The 18,210-nt window shown below is 40.6% G+C and overlaps 1 long non-coding RNA gene across 2 annotated transcripts in view; it reads right to left on the bottom strand.

Moving 5' to 3' along the window:
• Window positions 1-18,210, bottom strand: part of LOC135364069 (uncharacterized) — a 93,729-nt gene that overhangs the window by 43,702 nt on the left and 31,817 nt on the right. For both annotated transcript variants that reach the window (XR_010410530.1, XR_010410531.1), the window contains exon 3: window positions 5,254-5,631. This is a non-coding gene — a long non-coding RNA (uncharacterized LOC135364069). The remainder of the gene's footprint in view (window positions 1-5,253; window positions 5,632-18,210) is intronic.

The following is an 18,210-nucleotide window of genomic DNA, read 5'->3' as shown; positions in this document are numbered from 1 at the left end:
CCCTGCTCACAGAGGAAGCATGGACTTTCTTTCTTTAATGACAATAAAACTCTGGTTGAACAGTGTGTTTCTCACTTCCTTTAATCCAGGCTTCTCAACCTCTACACTATCGACACCTTGGGCCAGATAATTCTTTGTTCTGGGGACTGTCCTGTATGTTGTAAAATGTTTACGGCATCCTTGGATGCCAGTAGCAATCCTCCACCAGAGCTGTGACAGCCAAAAATGTCTCCAGACATTTCTTTTTTTTTTTTTTTAAAGATTTTATTTATTTATTTGAGACAGAGAGAATGAGAGAGACAGAGAGCACATGAGAGGGGAGAGGGTCAGAGGCAGAAGCAGGCTCCCTGCCGAGCAGGGAGCCCGATGCGGGACTCGATCCCGGGACTCCAGGATCATGACCTGAGCCGAAGGCAGTCGCTTAACCAACTGAGCCACCCAGGCGCCCCTCTCCAGACATTTCTAAATGTCTCGTTGGAGGCAAAAATCACCTCTTTGAGAACCACTACTTGAATCCACTCAAAGCATTCACTTTGCTTTGGTATCTCTGCCTCCAAGTCTCATGTGCCTGGTATAGAAAATGCTGAACTCTGAGAGTATTTGAAATCTTATTTATTTTAGGTACATTTCATAAACATGTCTAATTTTCAGAATATTTAAATAAGTACCTTACTCTCAAATACACAGGAAAAGTATTTTAAATCCCATGTTGCAAATAAGGACTTCAAAACACAAATGTTTGAAAGAATGCGTCAAGTTGGTAGAACTCAAAACACGGAACAGGGTTTGAATTTTACATCCGCAAACTCAGGAGCAGACATGGAGTAACTCTTGGCTTCTCCATCTCCATTTTCCTCATCTATTAAATGACTGTTGTAATCCTGGCTCTGCCCCCTCACAAAGTTCTTGGATGGATCACGTCAAAAGATGCATATAAAAGTACAAAAGATGCGTTTATTACTGTTGATTTGCCTCCTGGACACCCAGAAAAGTAAGGGTACAGCTGAGACTGAAAATATCACAGCTAATATTCTCTTTCCTTAAACTAAGTGTGACAAATGTGTGGGCCCCGCTCTCCTGACTGGGCAGATACTGCTAATTAATCACAGATCCACTTCCTGGTGTGACCCCAGAACTTAGCAGCACACTCCAAGCAACTCTAAACTAAAGGTCAAATTTTGAACTTGAAACTAAATCTAGGGCGCCTGGGTGGCTCAGTCGTTAAGCGTCTGCTTTCAGCTCAGGTCATGGTCCCAGGGTCCTGGGATCGAGTCCCATGTCGGGCTCTCTGCTCAGCAAGGAGCCTGCTTTTCCCGCTCCCTCTGCTTCTCCCCCTGCTGTGCTCTCTCTCTCTCTCTCTCTCTCTGTCAAATTAATAAATAAAATCTTTTAAAAAAAAAGGAAAGAAACTAAATCTATTGGTTATTTCTATATTCGGCAATGCTGCCACTTGGTTCCAAATCCTTCAGGGATCAGCTACTTTATACCTTATTTTTTACATGAAATATTAATATATGGGTGTTTATTCATATACTGTGGCAAGCAAGTCAGGTATAATCCACAAATCCAATGTTTATCTCAGACCGTCCAAGTGTGAGCCTGTGATGAGTCAAATCTCAAGCGTCATTTGGGAACCAAGTGTCAGAACACTAGTTCTCAGACTCTAGAGGACGTCTGATTTTCCTGTAGAGCTTGTAGAAATGCAGATTGCTGGGCACACCTTCAGAATTTCTGATTCAATGAGTCTTTGACAGGCTGGAGAATTTGCATTTCTAACACATTCCCTAATAATGCTCATGCGTACTGCTGGTCCAGGGAGCACATTTTGAAAACCACTGCACCAGTGAAAGACAACGGTCTCAGAGCAAGAAGATTTCGGCTTGAGAAATCCTTCTGGTTTTTTCTGATTTCTGTAATCTTGGGGAAAGGCAGGCCTTTCTGGCTTGAGGCTAGTGCTTTGTGAAGTGACTAATGAAAACTGATCTGCTTACCTCAAAGAGTTGTTTTAAAGATTAAATTACATAGAGGATGTGGAAGAGTCTTACAAATGGAAAAAGCTCTAGATGAGTAAATGCTTATTAGTGCTTTTGTTGTTATTTGGGGAAGGTGCCTTTTTAGCCTGGGCATTCAACATCTATTTATGGACCCACGTCCTCCTGGGCGGCTGACCAGGTTTTCTCTCCTCTCCCACAGCCCTGGGATCACTGCCGCAAGGAGCTGTATGAAGCATGTCTCTACACAATATTCCCGCATCTTTCTCAGGGTTAACCAGAGTCTACATGAAGGAAATGGTTTCAGAATGTTCTGGATGTTTGGCCCATGGCATTATTCCCCTTTGCGGGTCTATAGGGACTAAAGGAAATCTGTCAATCAGAGATGAACTAGGGTGGAACTGTCAGCCATTGGCAGTCACTCCTCAGAGATTTGCTCGTGACTCATGACAGCGACTTGCCAGGAGGAGGGGGAGGAAATCATCTGGAAAACACCCTCCCTCAGTAAAACTGAAACTAACATTCTGGAAAAGAGAGAGAAAAGTGAAAATAATGGTGAAACAAACTCAAGGTCCCCCTTAGGATCTCTATCAGTCTCAGGGTAAATTATTTCACTGGTAGTAGAAAGATCTTGACGTTCAAGTTCCTGGTTCAGACACTGGTTTGATCGTGTGTCATCAGAGATGTTATTTCCCGATTGTTATAGTCTAAAGAACTCCATGGAGGCAAAGGCCACCTCTGTCTTTTTCAGAGCTGTATCCACAGTGACAGATCAATGACAAACATGGCTGCTCAATAAATATTTATTCGGTAAAACTCTCCTAGCCTCAGTCCCCTCGGTGTCAAACAGGGCTAAGAAGGCACAGTTCTCAGGGCTCCTATAAATAGAGAGCTAACGAACAATGTCCAGAACACAGTAGGCCCTCAATAAGAAGAGGCTGCAGTTCATGGAAGTGAATGTACCAGTAAACACATATTTTTTGTTCTTAATGTCTATTCATTTAACTTACAGGCATTAACTCCTTTGAAATCTTTTGGGAACTAATGTTTTAATTATCTTTTAATAATCCTAGAAGGAAAAGAATTAACTTAAGCACAATACATCTCTGTTTTGACTTTAAGCTCATGGCACAACTAACTGTCTCTAATGAGATAAACAGAAACATTTATTCACAAGTCAACACTACCTTTCTGTTTTAATATAATTCTGTTAATTTTATGTTAATTGCATGATTTTCAGAACCTCACTTTTTTTTTCCCAGGAGACAGAGTCCAGGGGAAGGAACAGAATGAAGATCAACCCAGAGCTCTGAAAGAAAATAAAAGCAGTAAGCCCCTGAGAAACCAAATGTGGTCCTTGAGTTCACAGTCTGCTTAGATAAATGTAGAGGAATAATTCTTCACCTACGACTGTCTCTGAAGGGTCTGGAGAGTCAGGAGCCACTAAAAGAACCTTTAAATGGCTAGAAAAAAACTTGTTCTCATCACAAGACTTACCTGGAAAACTTGCACTTTGTTCACCTAGAAGGACCATGGGGAGTTATAACAGTCTCTCTCAAACCAGACCCATTCGTTCCTTTATTCATTGATTCACCTCCTCTTGTCTAGTTACTGGGAAGAAGCCCTGTTACGTGATCTTCAGAATCCTTTGCAATGCCGAAGGGCAAGCCCCAGGAAAGTCTACTCCTGGAAGTTCTGAGAATCCCAGGTTTATATATACTCACAAGCAAATTCAATCAGGTAGGAAGTGGTATTAACCTTTTCCTTTTACTCTGGTCCCTCTCTAACAGATCTATTGCCGTTGCCTCCAGACGTGGGCATGTTCATCTTCCCCTGAAATCCCTGATGTACCAAAGTGCACGCAGTTCTTGCTTTCAGTGATTGGTTCTTTTCTACGTGGAGAACAAAGCACGGCCCAGGGGCTTTCAAAGTTCCTTGTAAAAAAATATTTTGCAATTGTTCCTTCTAGGACTCTTTTTGGAAAAACATGAACACATCTCTGTATGAACCAGGGTGATACCATCAGAAGGGCAGACACTGGGAGCCATTCTTCCTAAAACCTGACTTTCTTGGTTCTCTTTTCTTGAGGCGACTTGTCTTCCAGGACACTCCATTATGGACAAATCTGAAGCTCATGCTGGAACATCCTTTTCCGTTCCAAATTGTGCTTGCTATCTCAGCCTTGAGCCCCAGCTTTTGTCTTTTCAGCATCTGTGGACCGCCCCCCTACTCACTTGCCAACTATATCTGTACTTCCATTGCCCGCTAATTCAGCCTTGACTCCCTTTAATGGCTAATTTCCCAGCCCGGATGGTCATTTCATAAGACCATAGTCATAATCCCTCCAAGTGGAACGGATTTGGGTCAGGTCCCAAAACTAAGATAAAACCGGCCTTATAATCGGCTGAACTTTATTGAGGTCTCTGTATCAAGCCCAGCACTAATAGTAATAGGAAACCTTGATAGTGTGCTTACCACTGCCACGCCCTGTGTGCTTTGCATTAGTTAACTCAGTTTTCTTTATAGCAATCCTATGAGGCCGGAACTATTATTACCCCATTTTGCAGATGAGAAAACTGAGGTGCATACAGCTAGCAAGTGGCACTGCGGTGGATCTGAGGCCAGACGATCTCCCTCCAGAGTCCATATTCTTCCCTATGTCCTAGTACTGTCCCGGGAAAGGGTGATGCGCTTTCTAAGGCTTAGCTCAATGAATCATCATCGCAACTCTATGAGATTATTACTGTTGTCATTCTCATTTTAATTTGGAAAAACAAAGGTGCAAAAAATAAAGTCCTGCAATTTATTCAGCATGGAAGTGGAATGGAAATTCACATATGACTGATACCCAAGCCCATGCCCTGAATTGCGGTTCTATTTTATATTCATCCACAGGCATCTCCCTCGTTAGCCCTGCCCATGACACCTGACCCCAGTGTTGCTCAAACTTAAGTGATGTCTGATATCATGAGACATATAAGAAAAAAGTATTTTGAACCCCAATGTTGATTTAAAATACTATGTTTCATAAATATATACAAATATAAAACTATATACGTACTTTCTATGCTTCAGTTCTTTTATGATGACAAACCCCAAATTTGTTTACAAATCAAATAAGAATAAAACCAAAAAATCAATATAATTTCAATTAGTATGAATAACCCCGACTGTCATTTCAGTGCAAGGTTTGATAGGAAAGGTGTGTCCTGAAATGACACTTGCAATGTGCCCGTGGTGACGATTGCTATGAAGCACTCACTTTGAACTTGGAGCTCCCAACCAGCATATATCCTGTGATAATGCAATCTCCCACTTGCGGTCTTTCTTTCAAGTCCCGAGGAACTTTGGTGCATTCAACATCATTTGGTTTTCACATGCACAAAGACATTTGCATAGTAAGTTCATCTTTGTTCCTACATAATTGGGCCACTGTAATGAAAATAGCTTAATTTGGTGTTGATCTGTCCATGATGTTGATCTGTCCACCACACAAGGCACATCAGGCTAGTCCCTTAACAAACTCCCGTGGAGGGTGAAGACAAGTTTGATCCCTTAGTGAACTTCATTTGAAGGTCACCTAAAATGGAAAGGTCTCCCTGCAGCTCTGAGTCTTCAACAGCAGGAAACACTTAAGGGCCTTTAAAAAAACAAAACAAAAACTTAAAATGCTATCTCAAAGTAGACCTGTAGAAAATACCCAATATACACTATTGCACAAGCATGTACACACAAACACACGCACACTGCTCTTTATGGTGTATTAAATGCTAAGTTAAATTCAAGTTTAATGTTAAATGTTCAGTGTCATGTTCAAACATTAACTCTGGATGAAGGGAAATACATTTTAAAAACTCAGAATTGTTTCCATAGGTAAGAAAACGGAATGCCTGTTACTTCCATTACCAGCAAACACAGCAACACTTTGATATTAATGTGTAAGATTTTGATTCAAAATTGAGTTGCATGTTCTGGCTTCTAAGTCAAGAAAGAAAGGGACCTGGAAGGGAATCAGGTGGAGGTCAGTCATGGAAGTCGTTTTTTTTCTTTTTGCCGTGGTGCATGGAAGAGAGCAGACTGACCGGGAGAAAAGGAGCTAATGTAGTCCTCTGAACATGAACTTCTGTGACCACAGGAGCACAGAGGTTCCAGAGTGGAGCAAGCTGTGGGATAATTGCACTCCTGGGACCAGGGAGCTTTGTATACCTTCTGGGAGGACTGAGAACCCTGTAGTTAGAAGGATTAACCTGTAGGAAATTGAGGGAAAAAGAATTCAAATTGATAAAGCTTCTGTTTTCAAAATGGAAAATGTCATTTCAGGAGATATTGATCATTTGTGTGTATTAAATAGTCGTGACACTCAATAATAGCAATAAACTAATATTTATTTGCATTTTTCTTTATGTAGATTATTTTATTTGGTCCTCTTGATGTCAACAACCACATGAGGTGGCCATAATTAATAGGTAAGGAAATTTGGCCATGCAGAGGTTAAAGAATTTGCTCGAGGTTACACATCTATCAGATGACAGAGCCAGGATTGGGGTCTAGGTTTCCACAATCCCTAAACCAGAGCTCTTAATCCCTAGCACCAAACTTCCTTCCAAAAAGCACACCCCAGGTAATCAAATCCTAATAATATAATTCACCTTAGCAATTAGCTGTCAAGCCACTTGTAATAGAGTTGACACACCTGAGACCCAGAGATATTAAATGAATTTCTCAAGGTTATACAATTAGAGGTAAAACCGGTTTCAAATTCCCGGGATCTTCTATTACATATATTATTATTTAATATAAAAACTATTCACATTCTATGTTTTAAGTCTAATTTAATTCCCACAATTCTGTGCTTTCAGTAGATAATTTTTTATATAAAGATTTTATTTATTTATTTGAGAGAGAGCAAGCGAGCATGAGCAGGGGGAGGGGCAGAAGGAGAGGGAGAAGCAGATTCCCTGCTGAGCAGGGAGCCCAGCTTGATCCCAGGACCCTGGGATCGTAACCTGAGCCAAAGGCAGATGCTTAACTGACTGAGCCACCCAGGGGACCCAATAACTTTTTAAATATTAATTTCATAGATGAGAAAATGGAGGCCTAGAATTTGTAAAGTAATTGAGTACTAATCTCAAATTTAATGGTTTTGACTTCTGTTAAAACAATCATAGTTGAATATAAAATGGAATTATCCCTGCCTTTTCTGTTAACTTTGGCCAAGCACTGCTGTCTCAGGCTGCGATGCTGGCCATCAAGCTAATTCAGCTTCCTGATGGGTTTTTTTCATATTTGAATGCCTTCTGGCTGGTTTCCAGTTTTCCTAAGCCCCATTACCTCTCATCGCCACAATCCAACAGTCCCTGAAAGCATGTGAGTGTAAGTTTGTACCAGCAGAATACTTAGAAACTAGAGTGACAGGCTATCTTGTTTCATCCAGGACTAAGAGGAAGGAAGTTTTCAGGACATGGCATTTTTAGTGCTAAAACCATGAAAGGGTAGGGAAAACCAGAGTAGGTTAGTAAGCTTATTAGGTATCTGTGATGTATAGTGTGTGTGGGGGGGGGGGGGACGACATTGGAGTCTAGCTTGATAAACACCTTCCAAGTATCATTCATTCCTTCATTTCAATGAACATTTATTTTCTTCTCTATGCCACACAACTGCTAAGCACAAGTGATCAGAGTAGGACAGAGAACCTCTGTCTTCAACAACTCCAGCATCTAGGAGATGGAGATAAGGCAAACTTACAATCACCTAGAACTCAGGCAGAATGATGAAAATAGCACTGGACGTCCAAACTCATGTTTGTGTCTCTCTATTCACAACATGGTGATGTGGCTCGCACTTGGCAGCTACCCTGTATCGCTGACGTTCCCGGGAATCTGAACTCTCCACCTGACAAGGTCAATGCGATGAAGGCTACCTTGCTAATGGTAAGCATAAGTTCTTAGCTGTTTCTAGGGGAATCCAGCTTTTAATAGGAAATCCAAGCCTCTAACAGAAAAGTCATTCTTATGGGGAAATCAATAATTATGAGATAGTTTCTTTTTTATATACATGCAAATGCCTCTTAGTTGATTTTACACAGGCACTGACAGCTTTGTTGAACATGAGCTGTTTTTTCAGGTGAACCCGTGGGGTGAATGAACCTCGGAAGACCTCTCAGGGGTATTAGCTGTGGAACACGAGGAGAGCGTATGGGAACTAAGCTATGAAAAGGAACCTTATTGGGGCGCCTGGGTGGCTCAGTTGGTTAAGCGACTGCCTTCGGCTCAGGTCATGATCCTGGAGTCCCAGGATCGAGTCCCACATCGGGCTCTCTGCTCAGCGGGGGGTCTGCTTCTCCCTCTGACCCTCTTCCCTCTCGTGCTCTCTGTCTTTCATTCTCTCTCTCTCGCAAATAAATAAAATCTTAAAAAAAAAAAAAAAAGGAACCTTATTACCATTTTCCAAACTGCCACAAGCTCTGTACATCTGCTGGTAAAGACTAAGGAAACAAGTCAGTAGGGGCCCAATGTATCCATCTGTATCATGGACCATATCCACTTAACAATCCAACAAACCTTCATGAATCGAATCTATTGACACAGAGGGAAGTATTAGAGTGAAGAACAGAGAGGAAGACTTCAAAGAGGAGGTCACACTTGACTGGAGAATTGATGGCTCAGTAGTTGTTCACTCAGAGGGCAAGAGTAGAACTGTCAACTTGGCTAATCAAGAGGTGAGCAGACAGCTATGGATGAGAAAGGTAGGAAAGAAACAGCTATGGCCAAAAGCGGAAAAGAGTTGGCCAGACAGAGGGGAAAGGGTGGGGATAAAAACACAGTATGTAGCAGGTACTGGTTATTGAACTTGAACTCTGTGCCAACCCCAGCTGTAAACTTTACTTGTATTATTTCACCAAAGCCCTGACATCAACCCTATGAAGCCAGAACCGTCCCAGTTTGCAGATGAAAAGCAGACGGAGAGTGATTTGCCTGAGGCCATGCAGATGCCTTGCATGAAGAGCTGGGCTTGGATCCCACCCCTTGAACTCAGCCGGTGCACCCGAATGCGCTTTCTCTCTCTCTCTCTCTCTTTCTCTCTTCATGGCCACACTGCACCGTAATGCGCTCTCTCTCTCTCTCTCTTCATGACCATACTGGGGACACCAGGGTCCCAGCCTAGTGAAAAGAGAAGTCCCTTCCCCAATGTCATCCTTATTTTCCTATCTTCCTACAGATGGGGATCTCTTTCTGGCCGTCGTGGAAGTGCCCTTGAACAGCTCTGTCACACTATGCTCAGAAATAAGAGGCCAGCCAGTTGGTATTAGGCCATATGATTGGTCACAACATCCTGAAAGCAAGAATCTGTGCAGATGTTTTGCTGTAACATTGGCCCCCAAACTTCCCACGTGATGCCCTCCCAGCCAAAGTCACCATTCATTCTCAATGCTCACAGACCGTGCGACTCTAGTTTCCATCCCCAAAAAGGGAAGCAGAGGAAGTGAGCTTGATAGTCCGTTAGTCTTCAAAGCACAGTGCCAAGGCATCAAACAAACAAGTAAATTTCAAAATGGAAAGCCCCCCCCCCAACTAGGACGGGGGGAACCTGCTCCGGGGGCATGTGAGACTGGCAGCTGTGCTGACAGCTGGACCTAATTGGGCTTGGGTCTGGGAAGCCTCTGGTTGCTGCAGGCCGCCTGGCACGCTGCTGAGAGGTGAGATCCAGCGAGACAAGAGTATGACTCTGCATTCCATCGGAAGCCGCCCGGGATACACTCTCTGCTAGGGGACATGGAAACATTCTAACCTACAAAGAAAGGGGCTTTCCATGGATTTCCCAACAATACGCATTTATCTGAACAGGAAAGTAAGAAAAAGCCCCGGCGGTCAGACAGAAAGCAAGTTCTGTCCTCTGCACAGTGCAGTTACTGTTCTGACTTCATTCTTATGGAAGAGACGCCCATGAAATGCACTGTTTTAAATAACTGACTATTTGCTTCTCATTTGAGATGCGTAATCTACTCAATGAAATGGGCCCTTAATAACCCTCTTTTTGAAACAGAACAATTGAGTTAGTTGCTAGTCACACATTTCTGTCTCTCACCCTGAACAAACATCCACGGAGTGAAAGAGGAAACTTTTCGGGGTTCTTCCACCATAGAAGGCTCCTTTCTGCCTTTCTGCCTTTGCTTAAGATGGTCACTTTGTCTAGAAAACTGCTTTCTCTCTGTTTAATGCTTAAGAATCCTTCCAGATAGCAATGATGGTGGTGGTGTGGTGATGGTGATGATGATTGGAATATAAGATTTGTGAGTGTATACTCTGTGCCTGATGGTGCACCCCCAAATCTGCACGGGTTGTTTCATTTATTTCTCAAAGATAAAGGGCTCTTGGTATCCCCCCACCTTTTACATGCAAGAAAACTCAGGCAGAGGACGGTATATTCTTCAAGGCATATAGCAAGTAAGTGCAAAAACACTGCACTCCCCATCAACTAAAAATTTGAAAAATACAGCACACAGCAAATGTGGGGAACAAAATTCTCATACGCTGCTGGCAATAGCGAAAACTTGGAAAATTATTTGGTAGCATTTGGTAAAGTTGACCGTAAACATACAAGTAATTCTACTTGAAGGTATATAGAGGGCCCCACCCTCCCCGAACCATCCCCAGCAAAAGGCAAATAACATGTTCATCTACCAAAGATGAAAATACAGGTAACACCAATTCCATCCCAGGGTATGTAGACCCAAATGAAATGCAAGTGTATGTTCACTAAGAGATTCATATGGTAATGTTAATAATAGCACTATTTATGGGCGCCTGGGTGGCTCAGTTGGTTGGGCGACTGCCTTCGGCTCAGGTCATGATCCTGGAGTCCCGGGATCGAGTCCCGCATCGGGCTCCCTGCTCAGCAGGGAGTCTGCTTCTCCCTCTGACCCTCCTCCCTCTCGTGCTCTCTGTCTCTCATTCTCTCTCACAAATAAAAAAATAAAATAAAAATAATAGCACTATTTATAATAGTCCCAAATTTGAACTATTCAAATGTCATCAACAGTAGAATAAATAAGAGTAGGTATAATTACACAATTGGATAATAGACAACATGAAAGTAAACAAATTACAACTAAGTGTAACAATATAGAAAAGCTCACAAAAGTATGTAGAAAGGGGCACCTGGCTGGCTCAGTCAGTAAAGCCTGTGACTCTTCATCTTGAAGTTGTGAGTTCGAACCCCACGTTGGGTGTAGAGATTTCTTAAAAATAAAATCTTAAAAAAAAAAAAAGGTAATACAGAAAGAAAGGAGTCTAAACAAAGAAAAGTACATACATCATGATTTCACTTACATAAAGTTCAAAAACAAAGTGAAATGAATCTATAGTGCTAGGAAGTTAGGGTTACAAGTTTCCTGTGGAAGATTAACTATAATGGAAGCTTCTGGAGTGCTGATTATTTTTCTGTTCTTGATCTTGGGGTTGGTTACACAAGTGTGTTCATCCAATGGTACACTTACAATTTTTTTTGCTTCTCTGTCTAAATGTATGAAATACATATTTCAAAAAAAGTTCAAAATGAAAAAAAAAAATAAAAGTCTAAACAAATTCAAAGCTTACGGTTTAACCCCTGAGTATATACCCATACTTTAAAAATAATCCAAGGGCACCTGGCTGGCTCAGTTGGTAGAGCATGCGACTTGATCTAGGGGTTGTGAGTTCGAACCCCACGTTGAGTATAGAGATTACTTAAGATATAAAATCTTTTTTAAAAAATTTAAAAGTAAACAAACAAACAAACAAACAAAAAATCCAGAGCACAATTATGCCGGCATACACACACATACACAAAACATACATACTATACATATAATATAATATAATATAATATAATATAATATAATATAATATAATATATAATGTAATATAATATAAATTTTATTTTATAATATCCTGATATATATACATATGCTATTATATGTATACACCCAATAACAAAATATATGTTGTATGTAGTATACATATATGCATGTGTCAGAATATACTCAGGATGTATTCACAGCTTTATTTATAACTTGAGAAATAGAAACAATGTGTATGTTTATAGTAGGAGTGGTTGAATGATTTAAGAAACCCTTCCACTTGGTGGAATATTATGCAGTTGCTAAAAATTTTTTCTTGGGAAAAAGTTTTCAAAACCGAGAGGAGATATATCATTCTAATCTTGAGGAGAGAATGCACTATACAATATGATTTCTACTGCACTGACTGAGAAAAGAAGAAGAAAAATCTGTGTGCATAGGAAAAGACTGAACCAACATATTCATAGTGGGTTTTGGGGGGTGATCATGGCCAAATTTTGTATTCTTTGAGCATTTCCGTATTTTCCTGATTTCAATATTCTATCTTATTTAAATAATAATAATAATAATGACTCCCTTTGTGAGGCCTACCCCCTACTGTCCCAGAGGTTATTTATATGTACTCTGCTTAAAAAGGCATTTTTTACATGTGGCCTCTTCCAGCACTTAACTTATGCTATTTTTTTTAAAGATTTTATTTATTTATTTGAGCAGGGGGTGATAGAGAGCATGAGAGGGGAGAGGGTCAGAGGGAGAAGTCGACTCCCCACTGATTCGGGGACTCCATCCTGAGACTCTGGGATCATGACCTGAGCAGAAAGCAGTTGCTTAACCAACTGAGCCACCCAGGCGTCCCTAACTTATGTTATAATTATCTGGTCCCCTAGACTGGGAGGTTCTTGAGTGGAAAACTTGTTATATTTCTTTGTACTCCTAGCTCTTAGCACAGTGTATGGAATGTAACAGCATGTCTTCAGCTATGTCCTGACTCAGTGAATATGTATGTATGATCTGAATCAGTGTAGTCTATAAAGAGCCAGATGTTTAAGATGTGATGTGTCCATGCTTTAGGAAACTGACACGACAAGCTACTGTGATCAACATGTTCCCATCTTGGCCAAAGCAATGAAATTAATTTGCCAATAGGAGAATACTTTGGACTCTTAATATCCTTGATTAGAAGACCACAAACAACTTTCTCTACAGCAGATACTCTCTTGGTTTTGAATGGAGAAACTGAGGTTCAGAATGTTGAGGAACTTGTTTAGCTTATGAAAACACTATGGAGAGAGATAAATAGAATCCATGCTATACATTAGACTTGTATACTTAAATATTCTTTGTTAAAAGAGTAGATCTTAAGCATTCTTACTGTAAAAAAACGGGGTCGGGGGAATATGTGAGGCGATGAGTGTGTTAACTTAATTGCATAATTGACATTTGCAGTTAATTAACATTCGCAATCTCTTTTAGTATTACACAATCAAATGTATAACACAACCAAATGTATGATTTGGTTCAGGATTTATTCATAGATGCCTAAGAAACTCATAGCACACAAGCATATTTCTGACAAAGACTTTTGATTTTCACTTTTTTTGAGAGAGAGAGAGAGAGAGAGCTCGCGCATGTACTCATGTGCATGAGGGCATATAAGGTGAGGATGGGTGGGCAGGGGGAGAGGGAGAGAGAGAATCTTAAGCAGACTTCCTGCTCAGCATGGAGTGCTACGTGGGACTCATCTCACCACCCTGAGATCATGACCTGAGCAGAAATCAAGAGCCAGATGCTTAACTGACTGAGCCATGCAAGCTCCCCAACTTTCTTTTTTTTTTTATTAATAAAATAAAGGCAGTATTATGTGATGGAAATAGTACAGAACAACAGACTCAAATCTGAGTTCAAACTCTGACTCTGTTCTTTAAAATATGTAAGCTTGGGCAACATACTTAGCCTCTTAGGACCTTAATTTTTTTCCTCTATAACATGGAGATGGGTTTTCTATTCTGTTCCATTGATCTATGTGTCCATCTGTCTGCCTTTACCACATGGTCTTGATTACTGTAGCCTTAACATCAGATAGATATGACCCCCTCCTACTTCATTTTTTTTTCAAAACTGTTTTAGCTATTTTGTCTTTGTGCCTTTCCATATGAATTTTAGAATAACCTTTGTGTGTCTACCAACAACCTTGCTAGAATTTTAATAAAAAATGGTATTAAACCTACAGATCAATTTCAGAAGAACTGACATCTTTACTATGATGGAACTTCAGTCAATGAACATGGTATGGCTCTTCATTTATTTAATCTTTTAAAAATATTTCTTTCGGGCGCCTGGGTGGCTCAGTTGGTTGGGCGACTGCCTTCGGCTCAGGTCATGATCCTGGAGTCCCGGGATCAAGTCCAGCGGGGAGTCTGCTTCTCCCTCTGACCCTCCCCCCTCTTATGCTCTATCTCATTGTCTCTCTCAAATAAATAAATAAAATCTTTTAAAAAAAATATTTCTTTCATTAGCATTTTGTAATTTTCAGATATTGTAAACGCTTTGTTAGATTTATACCTCAATATGTTAACTTCCTTGGAGAAATTGCAAATGATATTGTAGTTTTAATACATATGTCCATGTGTTTGCTATTATGATTTATGATTAATTTTTGTGTTGATCTTATAGCCTACAACCTTACTGAACTCACTTAGGTATACAAGTTTTGGGGGGCTTTTAGAAGGATAGGTTTGGGATTTTCTACATACATAATTATGTCATCTGCAGAAAGGACAGTTTTATTTCTTGCTTTCTAATTTGTATGCTTTGATTTCTTTTTATTGCTTTATTGTGGTGGTTACTTTTCCATTACTATGTTGATTAAGGGTAGTGAGAGTAGACATTCTTGTCCATCACAACATTTTAACATCTTTTTTTTTTAGATTTTTAAAAAAATTTTTTTATCCATTTGAGAGAGAGAGAGAGCATAGGCGGGGGAGTGCCAGAGGGAGAGGGAGAAGCAGACTCCCCGCTTGATCCCAGGACCCTGAGATCATGACCAGAGCCAAAGGCAGACACTTAACTGACTGAGCCACCCAGACATCCCACAACATTTTAATATCTTAAAAATCTCCAAAATCAAGCCAACAAGTAGACACTTTGTGCCCTAAATGCATTTCATTATCTGTTGGGGTCCTCTTCTCTCCATGAACTTCCAGCCTTGTGTGAAGGATATCCTCAATAAGGACAATAATAAATAATGCAAAATTAAGTGCAGCTTTGAATTAAAATGATAGAGACTCTAAAATGAGTCAGATTTCAGAGCTACAAATATTTATGTTGTGCTGAGTACATGTCAGATAGTGTTCTAAGAGTCCGGAATACAGAGTGAACAAGAGAGATTCTCTGCCATTGTCAAGTTTACATTCCAGTGAGGGAGATAATAAATAGATATATAATAAGTCATATATTGTAAAGTGCTATAAAGAAAAATAATAAAGCAGGCGGGGACCACGTGATGGGGCGAGGGCAAGCTTTTAGATAGTGTGTTACCTCTTTGAATAGGTACCCTTTTTGTGAGTGTCCCCTGAATCAGGGCAAATGACCTCAAGGTAGAAGAAATAGCACACACAGGAGTCCTCGAGAAAATGAGCCTTTGTGTGTTTGTGAACCAGCAAGAGGGCCACTGTGGCTGCAAGGGAGTTAGGAATGAGAGAGAGAAGTAAGAAATGAAACTGCAGATGTCAACATGGAGAGTGTGATGAAGGACCTCTTAGGCTATGAAAAATACTTTGGATTATTTTTTAAGACTGATGAGAAACAATTGCTGCTTCCCGTCAGGGAAGTGACTTGATGTGATTTATGTATCAAAAAGACCACTCTGTGACTTTTGCGGCAGAGCGTTACTGTGAAGACCACATGATCACAGAAGGATGGGGTTTGTTATATTAATATGAATTCTATTTCAGGACGCCTGGGTGGCTCAGTGGGTTAAACGTCTGCCTGCAGCTCGGGTCATGGTCCCAGGGTCCTGGGATCGAGTTCTGCATCGGGCTCCTTGCTTGGAGGGGAGCCTGCTTTTCCCTCTGCCTGCCACTCCCCTGCACCCCCTGACAAATAAATAAATAAAATCTTTAAAAAAGTATTAATTCTATTTCATAGAATCAAATGACTTTCCACATGACCAATAGAAATGTGTCACTTTGTTATCTGGTAGAAACATAACCATGCGGCCATTAGAGTGGCATGCTGTATGAATGAAATCTAGGAGAAAAAGAATTAAAATCCTACCAATCATTATTTTAGTAGCCCTGTGATATCATAGTATTAGAAATTGAATTATCTGGGGGCACCTGGGTGGTTCAGTCTGTTAAGCATCTGTCTTTGGCTCAGGTCATGATCCCTGTGTCTTGGGATCTCTGCTCAGCAGGGAATTTGCTTTTCCTTCCCCCTGCTCTTGCACTCTCGCTCACTTTCTCACTCTTTCTCTCTCAAATAAATAAAATCTTAAAAAAAATGAATTGGATTATTTCAATTTTAGAGGACCATGAATATTAACTTATGTGCACCTTTTTTGTCATTTTAATGATTAAGGTAAACTCCCCATCCAGGCATTCTGCTAAAGATCTTTGATTGTAAAAGGCCATTTTGGTCTTTTTTCGTTTTTATCAAAGAGCTAAAACCCTTCAGAGGGGGGAAAAAAAACCAATCTCATTGGGCATAGCCTTATTGCTACATGAAACATTGTAACCAGGAGGATGCCTCCTCCTCTATCCCCACAGTCCATTCTTACATGGTACACCCTCCAGCCTTCAATACATCATCTCCACTTTCAATGTCCTTCCAAAATTTACCCAGCTAAATAATTTTTTTTATTCTTTGAAATTCTATTCAGGCATCACAATTTTAATACTTTCTCCATATTACCTCAGAGACAGTTAATCACTCCCTCTTATACACTCCTTACACCTTTTTTGTAGTTCTGCCATTACAAATAATAACCAAAATTGCTAACGTTTGAGCATTTTTAACCTTGTTTTTAATTCTTTTTAGTTTTTTTTTTAATATTTTATTTATTTATTTGACAGAGAGAGACACAGCGAGAGAGGGAACACAAGCAGGGGGAGTGGGAGAGGGAGAAGCAGGCTTCCCCCTGAGCAGGGAGCCCGATGCAGGGCTCGATCCCAGGACTCTGGGATCATGACCTGAGCCGAAGGCAGACGCTTAACCACTGAGCCACCCAGCCGCACCAATTCTTTTTAGTTTTTTTATTAAAGTATAACTGACACGCCATGTTACATTGGTTTCAGGTGTACAGTGTAATGATTGGACAAGTCTCTATGTTATGCTAGGAGCATTTATTTTATACTAGAAAAGACATGTGGCATATTGTATTATTTTTCTCCTATTACAAATAAGAAACGTGAGATTAAGAGCTGGTAAGTAACTTATAGGGGCCCGGAACTACTGAGTTGCAGAAAAAGAAAAAAACAACAATGTGAATCTCATCTAGCTTTGTGCTGCTTGAATGGTAGCCGTTATTTAGATGCGGAGTTTCTAACGTGCACATTGGGGCTTCCTGAGGTGCCTCCACAACCATAGAGGGCTGCAGGATCTTTTAGATTTTTAAGGGAAATATGGTGCTGTACTCTCTACCAGACACTGTAGGAACCTGCAGCTTCAGGTAATTCACAGTTCCATTAGAGGACACTGCATTCTTTTCAACGGCCTCATAAATTTACAAAGCTGGGTTTCCTACGGTTGCTGTGATAAACACTGAGCAAAAAAAAAAAAAAAAAAAGTGTGGAACAGGAAATGAGGGTGATGAGGTCCAACCTGATTTCCAGTTTTGAAAAGCTGTGCCTGACAATTGCCCACATCTCATCAGTAAGGAACTGTGGCTATTTAAGAACGAAATAAAAATGTTTTTTTTTTCGGGGCGCCTGGGTGGCTCAGTTGGTTGAGCGGCTGCCTTCGGCTCAGGTCGTGATCCTGGAGTCCCGGGATCGAGTCCTGCATCGGGCTCCCTGCTCACCAGGGAGCCTGCTTCTCCCTCTGACCCTCCCCCCTCTCATGTGCTCTCTCTCTCTCTCATTCTCTCTGTCTCAAATAAATAAATAAAATCTTTAAAAAAAAATGTTTTTTTTCTTTCAATGTATGTGTGTGTGTTTTTCCCCAAAGGGCTTATAAAGTAAGACACAAATACTTATGAGGTTGCTTGGATGTAACTAGTTAATTAAAGGAACTTTCAGGTATTTCTTTTGGTCCAGGGGTGCTGTGAAAAAAAAAAAAAATTGCTGAGACACTAAAGACACCATGAGGAGAGAAAGTTGGGGAATTTCTGGCTGAGATAGTTGCCTCACCTACCAGATGGTGATTTGCTTAAATGCAGAGTAA

The sequence above is a fragment of the Mirounga angustirostris genome, unplaced genomic scaffold, assembly GCF_029215605.1.
Source record: "Mirounga angustirostris isolate CCGP_5_RB_7025 unplaced genomic scaffold, mMirAng1.0.hap1 SCAF_4, whole genome shotgun sequence".
Lineage (NCBI taxonomy): Eukaryota > Metazoa > Chordata > Mammalia > Carnivora > Phocidae > Mirounga > Mirounga angustirostris.
This window is presented reverse-complemented; position numbering and strand designations above follow the sequence as displayed.